This window comes from Eurosta solidaginis, chromosome 1 (genome assembly GCF_040869045.1).
Source record: "Eurosta solidaginis isolate ZX-2024a chromosome 1, ASM4086904v1, whole genome shotgun sequence".
Lineage (NCBI taxonomy): Eukaryota > Metazoa > Arthropoda > Insecta > Diptera > Tephritidae > Eurosta > Eurosta solidaginis.
In genome coordinates, this window is record NC_090319.1 from 78,450,480 (window position 1) to 78,464,344 (window position 13,865).

At 38.8% G+C, this 13,865-nt stretch overlaps 1 long non-coding RNA gene across 1 annotated transcript in view; it reads left to right on the forward strand.

Annotated features, from left to right (window-relative positions):
- Positions 1 to 4,370: 4,370 nt before the first annotated feature.
- The window catches only part of LOC137235768 (uncharacterized), a 55,253-nt gene continuing 45,758 nt past the window's right edge, over positions 4,371 to 13,865 (forward strand). Inside the window, exon 1 of the long non-coding RNA XR_010948045.1 lies at positions 4,371 to 4,596. This is a non-coding gene — a long non-coding RNA (uncharacterized lncRNA). The remainder of the gene's footprint in view (positions 4,597 to 13,865) is intronic.

The following is a 13,865-nucleotide window of genomic DNA, read 5'->3' on the forward strand; positions in this document are numbered from 1 at the left end:
AAGGACGCGTTCTTCCAGATCAAATTGACAGAGTCCTCTAAGAAAAAACAGCATTCGCAGTTCCGGGGAGGCCTCTGTACCACTTTAAGGTAATGCCATTTGGTCTGTGCAATGGACCGCAGACTATGAGTAGGCTGATGGACAAGGCAATCAATTCGCGTCTGCGAGAGAACGTCTTTGTGTACCTGGACGACCTGATGGTATGTAGCACTAATTTTGAAGACCACCTGAAATTGCTAGCCAATAGCCATTTTGAGCAAATTACGGGGTGACGCACGTGAGGACGGGGTTATATTCTCCCCAAGCAAACGCATCAGAGCGCGTTAATAGAGAAATTGTTTCGAAGATTAGGATTTTCCTGAAGGATAAACCTGACCATACCGATTGGGATAAGCATATACCCGAGATTTTATCTGTTTTCAGAAGTGATTTTCATACGGCGATCCAGTGCTCTCCATACTTTGCATTATACGGCCAAAATATGGTCCAACATGCCTCAGCATACAGTATATTAGAGAAACTCGGCAGCCTTAGGGAAGACCAGGTTACGATAGTGAGCAGAACGGACAAGTTGACTACTATTCGCGAGCAGATCCGTAGAAATTTAGATCAGGCCAAGGATAGGGAGATAAACACATATAACAAGCGCTCTAGGCAAGTCAACTACAAGGAAGGCCAAGAAGATTTCAGGAAAAACTTTGCCTTAAGTAACTTCAAATGGGGCATTAACGCCAAATTCCTACCAAAATACCTGAAGTGTCGCGTGCTCCGAAAAATAGGCAATGCCCTGTATGATCTCGAGGACCTAAACGGGAAATTGATAGGTCGCTTCCACGCTTCGGATATTCGTCCACAATAAACCAACCAGAACGGTTTTTCTGCCAAACTACAATTTGATTTTTTTTATATATACCTACCAATTGGACCTTTTTTTGTCTGGGCGTTTTGGCGGTCGGAGACATCTAGCCCAGTATTCTCCCCGAGCACTGACCTCATAGGATGTTCACACGCGTACTCACCGAGGACCGTGAACATCCTGGCAGTCCACGCTTAGGTCGGACTAGCCTTTCGGAGTTTGGACGAGTTCTCCATATCAAAATGTCTTCACCTTTTTTTTTGCCTTTCTGTGGGGGCGATAACCACTAGAAATCATCTTTCGGAGTTTTGACGAGTTCTCCATAACAAATGTCTAATTGCCGCAAAGCCATTTCAAACTAGGAAACAAAATTAATTCCCAACTTGACTTAACTTTTTTTGACGGACCTATGTTGCCCGGCTAGCGTCGTAGTAGGACTTTGAGACTCTTATCTCAGGGGTGAGTCGTGCCCCACGTTGCTTGTCGTCGGAGGTTCCTGGCAGTGGCTTCCCACAGATGATCCGGTTTCCTGTTCGCTTCGTCGTCATGTCTTCAAAGCGAAGCAGGTTTGTTACGGTCTGTTGTTATGGTCTACGGTTACGGTCCACTTGGGAGCGTTTTCGTGCGAACACACCTAATGACTAGTGATGGGACCAAAAAGTTGCGATGCAATAGTATCGAAACAAGAAAGAAAAGACCGCCGATCACTAGCGAAAAAAGCCACGAGTTTCCGGCCGTAGAAACACCAAAAAGAGTAAGAAAATTTTAAAAAAGGAAAGAAAAGATAGCCACGAGTTTTCCGGCCGGGAAAAAACGCAAGAATTAGCTTTTTGCTTGCGCAGTTAATTGGAAATTTTTATAAAACCAAAAAGGTTTATCGTAAAACTAGTCCTATAAGGCGTTATACCAACGAGAAGATTTGTGATTTACTTCAGCCTAAATTTTGGCGGCCCTGCGACCACACCAAAAGGATCGTATAACATCTAGGACACAACTTCAACACCAAAGGCGTCAAGCTTAGAGACTGCTTCATTAGCACTATTGCTTACCTCAACTGCACGTCCCCAACTATATTCAACTCATCGCAAAACACCCTCGCGTGCTGTGCACATTTTCAAGAGAGTATTGTGAAGAATCAGAGGACTGCAACGAGGAACCGCAGGCCGATTCTTTAACCCAACTACCAAAGAATAAACCGAGAAATGCCCAGAAACTAGGAAGAGTCGATAGCGCAAAGTACCGACACAGTCCATTCCGACAAGCCTCGTTTTTACTCTTCTATTTTGGGTGGTAATAAACCTTACAATGGTGGTGTGGTGGTGACACAAGCTCCACGTATAGAATATCCAGTTGAAGTAGGTCGGCGTTTCACAGTCACACCTAGTGAGGAAAGTTCTAGTGATTCCGATTCGGATTCGGACGGCACTAAACTAAATGGCGATGAGAACCCTTGTTATCCGAAGATAAACCCCTTTCCCTACGTTTACGAAGTACACTACCACCTTCGGAAAAGCGTCCAACACCACCTCCGCCTCCAGGGCCAGCAGTACGCTGCAGCGTATACAACGAACGCCAAAATTACCAAGTCATCCAGATCGTAAAGGTCAGCACGAAGTTTTATCGCCACCAGGTTTACTCGATTACCTCGGACCAGAGCGCAACAACCACCAACAGTACCAACACAGCGCGCCATAACCAACAACAGCGACAACTTCACCAGCAACAACAACAGCACCAGTAACCACGCCGGCAGAGGCCCATAGAACGTACTCTGGCGGCTATGTAAGTTCCAGCAAAGTATAAACTTAGATGTAATTAGTTAAAAGCAACTTCTAAGCAGTACCTAGAGAGTTTTATACAGCCCGGTTAAACCATTTAACAAGGGTAGATTTTTTTCGTCAAATTTTATTATTGAATACTTGAAATTGTTAGCTTTACAACAAAGGGCATACATTTTTTTATATCATTTTAATAATATATTTTGACGCTTTAAAATGTTTGAAGTTAGCTCTATAAATTTTATTCATAATAAGCCGTCTTTATCACGTGAAACGTTTTAGCGATCCATTTTTGGAGCTCAACCATAAATTGTTTGAAAAAAAAAAATTGCGGCCGCAGCATTGGTCGATTATGCACGAATTGGCTAAAAGATTTAAACTTTCTTTTCTTATTTTTGGTAATTTTTATAGCCTTATGCGTTTACGTTATGTTAATAATAATGAGCTTAAAGGCCGTGGTTAAATAAAACACAATGTTTAAAATTTCATTGGTTTCATTTCTTATATCATACAAATACAATATATATATATATCTATATATATATATCCATATGAATCACTATTGCTAGCAATAGCTATTCGTAGTTCAACATTTTTTTTTTCTCGTTCTGAATTTGTCTTGGGACGATGCTATAAGCAGCCTTGTTTTGGCTTTGGAGCCTATGCTGTAGCCCTGGTTAAGAAACCTGCACTATCGTATTTTTTTTTGTAGCATACATACGTTAATAGAAATGAGTATTGAATAAAATTTGTAAATAAAATGGGAATGCTGGTGTTCTGGCTCATTTAGAAGGCACGTAGGGTTACCAGGTAAGAGGCCACCGAAATTTAGGTGCGTCGGTGGCCATGGTTTGTCAGGGCGTGGGTCGTCCCCGCGTTGGGCTTCATGCAGACCTTGGCCCGCTTTGATGTAGAGAGCCTCACATGTTGAGGTGGAGTACGCTGTTAAAACAGCAATATTAAATGTTTGGCTCGTTCAGAATATAGGAACAAAAAACCGAAAAGTTACCAGCGGGTCCCTCCTAAACCAGGGGTGGTATCCACAGTATGTTTGCGCGGAACACTTTTCTACGTTAGCAGCCGTCGGCCGCGCGTATAAAAAAAGTACCCTGGGTGGGTCCAACATCGGTTTGGAGACCAAAACTATATCCACGCAAAGCACTTATGTTCACAGTTTTTTTGTTGGGTATTGCACAACAGAACAACAATCACCTGAAAATCACCAACTTACACTGCAAATATCTCCGGATAGAGATACAATTCTTATTTTCCGCCTTCGGAACATTGTTTTCGAGGTTAAGACGCGTCTTTTGACACCTCTCGCGACATGTTGTGGGTAGCAGTCGATCCCTCAACTAGATTTTATTCATTATAAAATTTATAAAATTGTGTTTACCAAAAAGGTAAACACGAGAAACGTCAAATGAAAATGTCCCAAAAAACACCATGGTGAACTCACGTAAGTTCACAATTGATGAAAAAAGCTTTAGGTTGAAGATTGCCAGATTGACGTGCATGATATGGTGAGAATAAGGACAGGGATAGATATAGGGTGGTTATGATTGCAATAGACAAAAGAAAGACCGTGGGAAACGGCATAAGGAAACGGTTCTTTTCAGCGGTTCGGATAGTATAAAAGGGGGTAACTGAAGGTGAACAAGAGGAAAGTAAAATATAGCAGCATATCGGGCTAAAGTGCGCGCTCCGCTTATAAAAAGAAAAAAAAAAACATTTGTGATTTTTGCGTGTGATAAAGTTTTAAAATTCCCTGTGCGCGAAGATCCAGAAAGGATCAGGTTAGTGCCGATAGCAATAATTTTTAAGTTTTGATAAGGCAAATTGCCTTCAATAAAAAAAAAGCGGTTTCGGTCGATAATTTTTAAAGAAAAAGGACGACGCTGCATCCAACCATCAGGACAGGATTTCCTTGCTGCATAAGGAGGTGGAATATTTGTTTACCTGGTGAGTGTTTAAATTATGAAGATTTTTTTTTAATCATGTAGACTTTCGCGCCGTTTGGGGTTCACGCGACCTCATTTTCGACTTCGGTCACCAGCCTCCTCAATAAATCCGCAAGCACGGATTTTCCTGAGTGAAGATTCCCACTCAATCATTGTTTTCTTGCGTAATCCCAAATTCTAAAAATTTACTATCTCTTTGATTTTTCTTTTTGATTAAAATAAATTTTTTGCGGATACATTCGTTTCATATTGCGCGTAGGTATGAGGGCAATATAATATTAATGTATGTGTGACATAAGGCGCGTGAACGCCAAATCGGTTTTGGGAGCCTTAGTGAAAGAATTGAATTGGCGCTAATTGAGATTTCATTCTCGTAGTGGGAACCGGAGGTGGCCAGTGAAGCCTTTTTAAAGCGCCAGGGAATCACATTTTTTGCGAATCACATTTTTTGCGAATCACATTTTTTGCGAATCACATTTTTTGCGAATCACATTTTTTGCGAATCACAATTTTTGCGAATCACATTTTTTGCGAATCACAATTTTTGCGAATCACATTTATTACGAATCAAAATTTTTACAAATCACGAATTTTTACGAAAACTACGAATTTCTACGAATTCGGTATCAAATTTTACAAATGCAACAATTCTTTTTGCAACTTCAACATCAAAATTGTTACGAGTATCAACCATTTTTATAAAAGCAACACCGTTTTTGTACAAAGTCCATATTATTCCTACATATTCGACGTCATTTTATACAAACTCAGCGTCATTGCCTACAAATCCGATACAATTCGATCTCCGATCTATCAAAACCCTACAACATTTTTTTATCAAGCAAAAATCGTAATTGCATCTCATCACGATTTTGGTATTACCATTTCATCACCAATAAATCCTTTTATTGCATCTCGGAAAGCTGCGTCCAATTGGATTTGTTTATTCACCTAGCCATTTACCCTAACGTTGGAGCGACCTACCTTATTATAGCATTCAGCAAAAAAGTTCACCATAATGTAATGTGTACAAAAGCTTTTTATGGTAGATAGAAATTAACAAACGAGTCAGGGTAGTCTAAGAATTGTTTTTTTTTTATCCCAAATCTTAAACTGTATGAAATATGAATTTTACATTGATGTGCATGGACATATATCCGAGTCACTATAAATCTTTTCCGTTTTAGTCTTAAACGTAGTATTCGATTAAACCAAAATTTATAAAATTGTAAGGCGTCTATGAGTCACAAAATATACCAGAACGATTAATTAAGCTGTTTTTTTTTGTCTTAACTTTTTTTTTGCAGATGGTATAAACCCTGCACCAATAAGCCTCCCCCAATCCCCACATAAAAGAGCTCTTTTAGGCAGGCATTAGGGTGTGTTTTAAAACTCTTTTTTTTATATAACTCCACTTGAGTAGATAAGAGTTTGGTGATTTTGGCGACAGAAAGGCCCAGAAATATATTTGAACATTTGTCATACAGTTTTTTTATACGGAATTCATGTGCGCATTTTGATTCTTTTTAGGCTGATAATATTTATAGGCCTGTTTACGCGTGCATAAATACTGTTTGTAATACGTTTATTTTTACTTTTATATGTTTGCATAAGGATATACATTTTTTTTTGCGAAGAAGGAACCCATATGTGTTAAATTAAAATTTACATATATGTATATATATAAATTAAGGTGTTTGAGAAAAAATATTATTTAATTTAAATGAAGCTTGATTCTTTTTGTATAAGATTTTATTCCATTCGTGTATAGATTTTAAGATTATGTTTATTAAAAATGCGTTATTGAAGTGAAAAGAGAAGTAATATGGCTGGCTAATTTCTTTTGGGGCGGGATGTAAGGATGGAATGATGAGGAGGTAAGTAGGAGTATGGAGCATGGCATTAGGGTGACCGCAGAGTAGGTTGCACGATGCGAGCGGTCCAAGGTTGGGTGGGATTCCTGTGGTGCGGTGGGTAAGTGAATCCGAAGAGGTGAACGGAAGTAAGTAAATATATGTGTGCGTCCGGTTCCAAGATGGCGGGTTGAGAACCACGGCCTGCCAAACGTACTGAGCTAGCTAGGGCCACCATCTGGAACCAAAGCAACGTGTACGTGACAGGTTTTTGAGGGTGGGACCAATGCACCGGGCGTCGCAACACCACCCGCGGCGCCCCTCTATATATTCGGCCCTTCTCTCTTTTTTATTGTTTTCCTTTTTTTTCTTTTAATTTTCAGCGTTAGTAACCGGCCATGTCCGGTTCGTTAGATTTTCTTTTGAGTTTTTTTTGCATTTTAAATTTTGAATGTTTAACGGTCTGTCCGTGACATCCGGTTCGGCCGGATGTTGTTTTAGTTTGAATTTATAAGCGTTTTTAGTCGGTCTCTGCGCTTCTGTCAGGGTTTTTTGATTTTGACAGCTTTCAGTTTGATAGGCATGATAGGAACTTTTTCTGATTATGGCGCAGGAACAGTAACGTTGGCAAGGACCCGCCCCAGCCGAAAATGACTAGCCATTGCGCACCACCACATCATGCCGCCCGCCTTCCTTACTGCTTCAATCGAAAATGCGATACCATAACAAGATCATAAAATTCAGTCAGGTTTTTACAAGAGAGTGGAGCATTCAGAATGGGCCTCAACAACACACGTAGTAGCAAAAAAGAATGGGGGTATTCGCATTACCGGTAATTAATCCAAAAATGATCATCGACGAACACCCGATTCCAAAAACAGAAGATTTGTTTAATAAACTGAAAAACGCTACAATATTTTGTCACTTAGATATAACAGATGCATATACGCATTTAAAAGTTGACGATGAGTTTGCGCATGTATTGACATTAAATACAGTGACGCATGGGTTAATACGACCTACTCGTGCGGTATATGGAGCAGCAAATATTCCAGCTATCTGGCAAAGAAAAATGGAGGCTGTGTTACAGGGAGTCCCAAATGTTTTAAATTTTTTTGATGATATCTTCCCTGCAAAAATTGTTGGATTACGTGTTTCATTTTTTTCATGTTGGAGTACTCTAACAATACTCCTTTGCAATGCGTTTGCAGACCACCATAAGCCGATCATTGCTCGTGTTTTAACGACCGTGATCACGACACGATGACGATCGAACAGAGTTTCCAAAAGTAAAATATTGCATACAAATAACTGATAATAAAATTTACTATGGTAACTCTGATAAAATGCAATCGCGCAACTGGTTTTATGTATACATACTATAGTATAGCGAAATATTCCATTTGAAAACCAAATCGTTTTAATTCCCATTTTGCACGGTTACTGTTAAACATATATACGACACTTAATTCAAAAATATAATACTATAACATAATATTTAGATATATCTACCAAATAAAATACAAATACATACTACCTACACCCGAAGACAGACATACATACATATAATTAAAAAAACCTACCAACAAAATTGCAGATATTTAAAGCTCGCGTAGGAGTACTTTGGCATATGATCCCCTGTGGGTGCTCCTTGAAGTACTACAGTGATAGTACTTTGGAAAGTACTCTCACGTATGTATTCTATGGAATACTCACAAACAAAGCGAGAGTGGGATCACCTACTCCTCTCCTAGGACATCGCAATGTTAATTGGAGCACATTTTTTGTATGAATACAGATTAGTTTTGGAACACTCCTATACTCCTAAAGGAGTATTCCTTCCCTGCAAAAATTGTTGGATTACGTGTTCCATTTTTTTTCATGTTGGAAGTACTCTAACAATACTCGTTTGCAATGCGTTTGCAGACCACCATCAGCCGATCATTGCTCGTGTTTTAACGACCGTGATCACGACACGATGACGATCGAACAGAGTTTCCAAAAGTAAAATATTGCATACAAATAACTGATAATAGCTATCATCCGGCGGCAAAATCCTGAGCCAGATAAATAATTTTGCATATAAATGCAACAACAACGATTTGAGCCAGATAAATCCAGATAGAAGTCTGGTTCAATTTGTGAGCCAGATAATTTGTTAATTACTTCTTTTTAGGTTGGCAACGCGGCCTTTAATATACCTGCTTTTTCAAAAATATATGTCGCTGCTTAGCCTTTCGCCGTATGAGTTAAATGAAAAACAGCGGCGACATCTGCCTATCACATTTCACGTGTGCAAAAATTTCACCACATCTGCTTCTCAAGTCTCTAAATGATCCACAGCATTCCCGTGAGAATTGAGCGTGAGCCGGAGCTGTAAAACTCACTGAAAGACGGAAAATAAAATTTACTATGGTAACTCTGATAAAATGCAATCGCGCAACTGGTTTTATGTATACATACTATAGTATAGAGAAATATTCCATTTGAAAACCAAATTGTTTTAATTCCAATTTTGCATGGTTACTATTAAACATATATACGACAATTATGCCCCTATTACCGTTTACAACTCAACTTAGTTGAGTTGTAATTAAAACAACTCAACTTTAAGACAACTCAACTCCTGTTTGGTATTACGAATTACAACTTATTTCAGTTGAAATTGAATTGAGTTGCCAACTTCACAAAGTGATGATTTGACAGATAAATAAACAGCTGATCAATTTGTGGCAGAAATTTAAGCATTTTCAAATGTTTTTTTTTTATTAATATTATATGAAATCTATTTTATAATGACAAAAATGTTGGTGATTGACATTTCGCGAATACGGAAAACATTCGCGTGATCATTCCAATCCCTTGGAACTACCAAGCACCAAGTAAGAAAATGTTTAAGTGACAAACAAATAATGAGTTTCATATGAAGTTATTTTGCAGATTTGAAAGGAAGCATTTTACTCAGACCATTTCCACATACGCGTTCGTATTTTAAAATTATGCGTCATACTCCGATTCCTTGCTGACGGCAGCTATCAAATATGATGTGGAAATGATTTTGGTGTTGGACTGGTTTTAGATATTATTGAGGAGAATATTTGTGCGAAGTAGATTAAAACCCAAACAGAAAAAACTGTATTTTACTCAAATAGGATTCCCAGGAGTAGTGATAAGTATCAATGGGACTCGCATAATTATTTCACCTATTTTGGCTGCATCCGAACTGCGGCCAGCCTCGTCCAACTAAAGTCAAAAAGTTATTCAATGTAATTCGTTTAAACGTTGTTTTTTCTAGAAATGTGTACAAAATTGTTGATTATTGTTTGATTAAAAAAGGTTTAACTAACGGCTTTAAATGTTTTGCTTTTTTTTTGGTAACGTTTTATAAGCCCGTGCACCATCTAACTCTTGTCAAAGGTGGTATCAAAAGACGGGTTTCCATCTCCGTTTTTAGGATTCGAGAGCGGAAATTAAAAATTTTATTTCTTTTGAAAGATATTTACAAAGACCCACAAAATGGGCCGAGAGGGTACGAAATATGAGGCCCGTTCCACAGTTTTTTTTGCACAGAACATCGTTCTGCGTTGACGGCCTTTGCCCGCGATTCGTAAAAATAACTCTGGTTGGGTCCAACACCTTTATGCATAGCTGTGTACAAAAAATCTGGCAAAATACAACAACCACATGAAATTAGATTTTATTAGAAATAAAATTTTTAATTTTTGTGGTAATTCTTTACGACAGCATGACACTGCTAATACGTGTCCAAAAATTTCGAGAGAGGTATTAAACGATGCGCCTTGGCATCAGTATTAATAATCCGAAGGCGGAAAATAAAAATTTTAACTCCTTCAAAAGATATTAAACAAAAACCGAAAAAAGACAACAACATTACAACAACCACATGAAAATCGCCAACTTCAACTACAAATATCTCCGGACAAGAGATAAAATGTTTCTTTTCCGCCTTCGGATTATTGTTCTCGAGATTAATACGCGTCTCCATATTTTTGGACGCGTATTAGCAGTGCCATGCTGTCGCAAAGAATTACAATTTTTGTTTTCGGATTCTTAAATCGGAGGTCGAAACGTGTCTTTTGATATCAACTTTGAACATCTTTGTTAAAAATTAGGCGGTGAACCGTCTTCTAAAACGTAACATTTTTTCAAAATAACTGCAAAATTGCATGAGACAACTGCTAGTAAGCAGTTGTAAGATTTTGACGTCTTTGACAACTACACCAACACAAGGTTGTAAACGGCAATGCCACAAAAAGTTGTAAGACTAGACAACTCAACCGAAATTTTTTTTGACAGGTTGAGTTGTAATCTGTAATACCAAATTGCGAAATTTGAACTCAACCAGAGTTGAGTTGTAAACGGTGATAGGGGCATTAATTCAAAAATATAATACTATAACATAATAATTACATATATCTACCAAATAAAATACAAATACATACTACCTACACCCGAAGTCAGACATACATATAGTTAAAAAACCAACCACCAAAACTGCAGATATTTAAAGCTCGCGTAGGAGTTCTTTGGCATGTGATCCTCTGTGGGTGCTCCATGGAGTACTACAATGAAAGTATTTTGGAAAGTACTCTCACGTATGTACTCTATGGAATACTCACAAACAAAGCGAGAGTGGGATCACCTACTCCTCTCCTAGGACATCGCAATGTTAATTGGAGCACATTTTTTGTATGAATACAGATTAGTTTTTGAACACTCCTATTCTCCTAAAGGAGTATACCTTGTTATGGAATCGCATTTACCGCAGGAAGCAGTAAGGAAGGCGGTCGGCATGATGTGTTGGTGCACAGTGGCTAGTCATTGTCGGCTGGGGCGGGTCCTTGCCAACCTTACTGTTCCTGCGCCATAAACAGAAAAAAGTTCCTATAATGCCTATTCAAGACTCAGCTGTCAAATTCAAAACAACCGACAGAAGCGCAGAGACCGACTCAAAACGCTTATAAATTCAAACTAAAACAACATCCGGCCGAACCGGATGTCACGGACAGACCGTTAACATTCAAAAATTTAAAAATTCAAAAAAAAACTAAACGCAAAAAAAATTGCCGAACCGGACATGGCCGGTTACCAACGCTGAAAATCAGAGAAAAAAAAATGCTGAAAATAAATACAAAAGGGTATAAACAAAAAGGGCCGAATATAACTTGGGGCGCCGCGGGTGGTGTTGCGACGCCCGGTGCTTATCCCACCCTCAAAAACCATGGCCACCGACACACCTGAATTTCGGTGGCCCCTTACCTGTATGCCTACATGCCTTCTAAGTCAAAGAGGAAGTCAGCACTCCCATTATTAGTACACTTTATTGATTATTCATCTTACAAAAATTAAGGGGGTAAGCAGTTAAGTTTTTGTTGTGATTACATTAACGATTGTTTAATTTTTACAATGGTTTCAATTATAATATATATTTTCGCAAGAATTAAATAATACAAATTTTGTTTTTTTTTTTTTTTTGATTCTTTAAACTAGGAGTCTTTAAGAATAGATAGAAAAAAGACGTGGGCATGGAAAAGGCGGAATGGTAAGTAGTGGAATTTCGTAACCCTTTACCCGTTTGCGGCTTGTTCGGACTTTCGATATCAGTTCTTTTACCCAAATCTGTTTTATATCTTAATTTATTTGGTTTTATTTTGGGTTAATTTATTCGCGTTTAAGTTCAATTTATTTTAGTTTTATTTCTGGTAATTTCAGTTTAAGTAATAACCTCTTAACCCGTACGCGTATCATAACGAATATGTTAATTTGTGTATGTTAGAAATGGTGTTATGTAAATGAGTTGGGGGTATATATCGAAGGTAGTAGAAGAGGGCGAAATAATTATATAATTAGATTTACTTATACCAAGGGATTTATAGTAATAATAAAGGAAAAAGAAAACCACTTAATATATAACCAAATTCTACTTCCTGCATTTAGATGTGTACGTATATAAGTAATTTGTAATAGTGGTCATTACGTAATGTTTATCCCGAAACCAAAAAAAGGACTATGTGCTTATGCACTTGTAATACTAACGATACTAATGTCATGTATATAATTTAGTCTTGCTAAATTCAAAGGTTAAACATTTTCTCTTTTTTTTTTGATTTACATTCACCAAAATGGAGTTGACACAATGTATTAATATAAAGCACTATACATGATGTAATATACTATGACCTAATGTAATCTACTACTTCAAAGATTTTATCAATAATTCTTAAGATTAAATGGAACGAAAAATTAATCATATGCAGCCATGGTTACAAACATTGCAAGCGGGGCATACATTTTGTATGTCGGGGTTGATTCTGGATAGGTAAGAGTTTAACCTGTTACGGTATCCAGAACGAAGTTGAGCAAGAGTGACACGTGTTTCCCTGGGGAGTATGCGTTCCTCTTCCGCGAGTTCTGGATATTTTTCTTCAAGTACTGGATTCACCGGGCAATTCCCGACATAAAGGTCCGACGCCTGTCTATGGAGTTCACCAAGGACCTGCTTGTGTTTTTCCGCTTCATACGGCTGGGTTCTCAGGTGCCGTATTTCCTCAAAATGCTTACGGAGATGACTCCTTAGGCCCCTAGGCGGTGCTGGTTCGTCAATCAGATGTCTGTTGGGATGCCCAGGTTTCTGGGTATTCAACAGAAACTGTTTGGTCAGCATCTCATTTCTCTCCCTGATGGGGAGTATTCTCGCCTCATTATGCAGATGGTGTTCTGGGGACATAAGAAGACAGCCCGTGGCGATTCTGAGAGCAGTATTTTGGCAGGCCTGTAGTTTCTTCCAGTGGGTAGTTTTTAGGCTTGGCGACCATATGGGTGACGCGTAGCACGTAATCGGCTGGCTAATTGCTTTGTATGTGGTCATGAGCGTTTCTTTATATTTTCCCCAGGTACTGCCAGCAGGGGATTTGAGGATTTTATTACGGCTCTGAATTCTCGGAACAATTGCGGTTGCGTGCGCACCAAAATGTAGATCCTGATCAAACGTCACACCCAAGATTTTGGGGTGTAGGACAGTCGGTAGCGTAGTGCCATCGACGTGGATGTTCAATATGGTCGACATTTGGGGCGTCCATGTTGTAAATAAGGTCGCGGAAGATTTAGTCGGTGACAATGCCAGGTTTCGCGAGGCGAAAAAACTGGAGAGATCAGGGAGATAGCCGTTTATTTTATTGCATAGCTCATCGATCTCTGGGCCTGGGCCTGTGGCCATTATTGTGCAGTCATTGGCGTAGGAAACGATTGTGACTCCTTCCGGTGGTGAAGGTAGCTTAGATATGTAGAAATTAAACAAAAGTGGGGATAGGACACCACCCTGTGGCACCCCCTGTTTAATTCTCCTTGGTTTTGATGTTTCGTTTCTGAATTGCACCGATGCCTGCCGACCACCCAG